Below are 4,540 nucleotides of genomic sequence, written 5' to 3'. Positions count from 1 at the left end.
AGAAATCAAACCCTGAGCGCTACTACATGACTTTGATTACATTTCCATTTTGCTGTTGCGAGGTCATGTGGACAATTTTGATGCAATTTTGATGCAAAATTGTCCACGACGTAGATTCGACGGGAATGATTACTTCGCAGTCGAAGGTTAAATTGTAATATCAAGGTCATCTCGTGACTGTTATTCGTTTAGTAACATGGCTTCCAATTAAAGTGAATTTGGAAGGACGTTGAAACAGATCCGACTTCTTTCAATTAATTTCACGCAGCATCGATGTGCAAAGCCTGGAGTCATCGAAATACACTTCAATATTGAAGGAAATATTGGCTCTGAGGGGATATTTAAATGAGTTTTTGCTCTTACATAAACACATGACTTGTAAATTGGACTCTAGCTCTAAAACAAACCAAATTCAATGATAATTCACATGCAACCCCTCCCCCCATTCCCCAGAATATGCACCCGGATAGACTTAGGAAAAAGTTGGTATTAAAGAATAACCATCGCTAAGTGAAAGATTAGCATTAATGTACAGCGCGGACACCGACCCATAAACATATAAACAGTACAAAGCAGGCAGAAATACGTCCGAAAGAACAGACAGACAGACAGACAGACAGACAGACAGACAGACAGACAGACACATTGAACTGGAGACACATAATGTTTATCTTTGCATTAAAAATTAATCTTAAGTGGCCTACCTTGGGATATTTAAAGAACGCATGACTTACGCCAGTCTAATGAAAATCCATTACAACCCCAGGGGGTGGACATGATAGTATAGTAACTAGGAGGTAGGTAAGATTAGCGGTAACTAGTAAAATCAATGTCAAGGATGCAGAAAATAGACTACTTTCTTGAAAACGTCGTGTGAAGCAAACTAATTACTAGGTACAGATTCAGCCAAATATCGAAATGAAAATATCGATGCGTTGTGAAGATTACATCTTTAACACTATTTGATGAAACTGATAAGGCATGCATATAACTAATTGTGTAGATCAGACAACTGATATGTAGTGAGAGTTTTAAAGAGGTTTTTCTCCTACGATACTATGCAATACGTGAACAAGCTAAATAACTTGTGTGAACTTTCAGAATACAAGAAAGAGCCATAGCTGTACTTTGTATGCATGCATGCATGATTGTATGGTATACCGTATGTACTTGGACATGGAAAGAGTTTGTGGATGCAAACACACACACTATTATGGTTATCTGAGTATTACTACTAGTGCACACCGATTTTGGCACACCCGAAGAAGACTCGGAACAATTTCCACATGATAAGCATTGTTTATTTAACAATAAAAAAGTACAATAAATTCACTCGCTAATCGTTCAGTTGGAAACAATTAAATCACGTGGAAGTTTGCACACATACACTTTTTGACCGCAAGATTTAACATTTTCAAGATCTCTAGACCTCCTGAAGATGGGTTGTATTATGAGTGTCGAGTAAACAACAAGAGTAGATGCCATGATATGAAATACGTATACATGTACATCATACATGAAATGTTATCACTCAGACCTTTTCCTTCACATTCTTAAAAAAAACATCACGATGCGCCTGTACGTTGATACTGCCTTTAGCTGTATTGCACTTCCAAAACACCCCTTGTCTCATATTAAATATCGTATACGACGTGGTGATTTATGGAAAGCCTACTGTGCGCATGAGATGTTATATGTAAGCCGCTACTATGAAAAATGTTGGGCAATGTAACACTGTGTTTCCATGTCTGTTTGTCCGACGACATTTTCCCCGTAGAAACCTTCAAATTTGGTATTTATATTTGCACAATACTTTGAAAGGTCTTACCAATTTGACAGATACATGTACATGTTTATTTCAAGAATTATTGCAAAAGGTTTTGCCTAATCACGAATCGTGGAAATTACAAATTGGTGGTCACGAGTCATGGAAAATACCCCTATTGAGAATTACAGGATTACATGATTCGTGGAATATAAAAAGTAATTATCACGAATAGTGGAAATTGGTAGAACCACCTCGTGCATCTTGAAACTATATGTATAATACGGGGGGGGGGTGTGTGATTCGTTCTCCCTGTTTGCCGTATCGATCGGTTAGGTTACATTGGTCATGTGGCCTTGCATTAAGTTATGAATGACACCAATATTTTATATTTAACTTGACGAGCCTATAGCTGTCATAACCAGGGTACGTGTCGACTTGCATGCACACCTTCTGTATACCCTAAATTTAAAGCAGTGCCGTCCTGTCCAGTAGATGAATCAACACGAGAAGATTAATCTCATTCTGTACCTTGGTAGACTTGGTATTTGTTATACGTGTAATTTAAAAAGGCAAGTGTCAATACGTTGTCAGCAAACCAACCCCAGAACACTCAGGTGGAATTGGAGAATGGAGTTTAGGAATTGGATACTTAAACCTATAGAGTGACTGACTGATATCGAGCTGACCACACACACCCTTTCCTACTGCTAATCAGTTGCATTGATTCAGTGTAATATTTCAGTTTTTTTCTCCATTTTTGTCAGATCAACATTTTCCTGCTTCATTTTATTGTTGAAAGTATCTATACATTTCAGGGCCCAGTTCTGATTAGGATTAGAATTTTGGTCGTGAAAATCAGTTGTCTATAGTAAAAGATAGTATTGAACAAAATGTTTATTCCTTTTGCCGCCACATCCTTATGCCTCCTTGGTATTATAACATTAATGCGAGAGCATGGGATTGAAACCTTGTAGTTTTTTTTGTGAATCCTCATTTACTTGATTTACTGCATAGTTGTGTTGACGTTGGAAACAGCTGGCACTTTGGGCGAGGAAACAAGATGAAAATATCAAACACATTGTAGTTTGTATATTCCGTGCCTTGAGTTAGGATATAACCAACCTTTTTCCGAAGTCGATGTCGTCAATTTAGTTAGGATATAACCTTCAAACCACTGAAAGGGACTCCAAGTTCCCTGATTCTAAAAACTTAGAGGGGAAACAATGGAACACAGTCATGCAATAGAGAGACTCTTCTTACTGCAATTCTATATTGGATAAACATTTAATAATTGCGCTGCTCCAAGTGTAAGAAAACAATTAGTCTAGCTTCAGGGGTAACAAAGACTACAGTGTTGTTGCCATTAGTAACGTAACGGATATACATTATTAACAAACTAAAATCATAATCTCCTCACATTATTACGGTACATTTTACAAATAAGAATTTTCTTGTATTTGTTAAACCTTGAAAATGTGTCAACCTAATTGAACGGAAATACTACGTAAATTGATAAAAAAAAAAGGTAATTGAAGTGCTAATCATAATTGCAGTTCCATTATAACTCAGTTTCAATAGAAGTCATGACTGAAATACTAAACAGGCAATTTCACTATATATATTTATCAAACTGTATGATTATCCTTTCTTTAGAATGGCTACTTTGTTTGCATTCGTAAAGCATACCTTGCTTATTGACTTCTATCATTTCAATTAGCTAGAAATGATAGATAATAGATAATATACACATTCATATTTTAAAAAATAGAATTATTGGTGTTTTGAATTTTCCTAAAATTATTAAAATGTTCACACACTGTCTATACTCAATTTGGAGGCTAAGTCTGGGCCGCCATAAGACATTTATATATGAGGTAATTGACACGGATAGTAACGTGTTGTTAAATCTCTGATAAATAATTTGAAGCTTGACAGACGAGTTAATGACACTATTTGATAATAACCATGTTGGAAATCATGGCTGTGAAATAAATCATTTGAAATGAGGTTTGTGTAATTTATCATGGGTGTACAATCAGCTCAGTGTAGTAGTTAGTGGAATTTCCTTTCTGCAGAGAAAATAATTTCATGTTTTAAGGGCCTGTATCATAGATTGATAATTAGTCAGTTAGATTGGCCAGCTATCTGTAATCATATCCTGCAAAGAAATAACACACACTAGAACGAAATAGTGAAAATTTCTAAAATGTACTTTTACGAGTTCAGACTTATCCGGATATTTCATTGGATTATTGTCCCAAGGATCTGTTTTAAAAATGGGTTTTGAAAATATTGAGCGTGATATAGAATTGCAGCATATTCGTAATATCGTGTTTCATATTACCAATAGTCTAATGTTGTTATTCCAAGTGAAGTCACGCATTGACGGATTCCAAACATCTGTTTTTTTGTTTACTCCCTTCATCAATTTATCTACTATTCATTTCCTGTACATGTTACATTTCATTAAAAAACCGAGAAACTCTGAGGTTAATAACATTGTATTTACATACAGGTCTAGTTTCCACTTCATCGATAGAGTTGCCACTTCAGATCTCTACAAAATCATTTCAGCTTATTAGTAACGATTTTCATCATTGTTACCCAGATAACCTGAAATGCCAAGGAGGACAGAATCGAAGGTAGTTCTAACTGAAATGTCCTGTAATTTTAATAATGATTACCAATTACATTTGAAATCGGCATTCAATCATTATGTATCAGAATAACATGGAAGTCCATGTTACAAACACACACACACACACACACACA

This window comes from Glandiceps talaboti, chromosome 4, assembly GCF_964340395.1.
Source record: "Glandiceps talaboti chromosome 4, keGlaTala1.1, whole genome shotgun sequence".
Lineage (NCBI taxonomy): Eukaryota > Metazoa > Hemichordata > Enteropneusta > Spengelidae > Glandiceps > Glandiceps talaboti.
The sequence above is the reverse complement of the archived record's forward strand: the minus strand, read 5'-3'. Positions refer to the sequence as shown.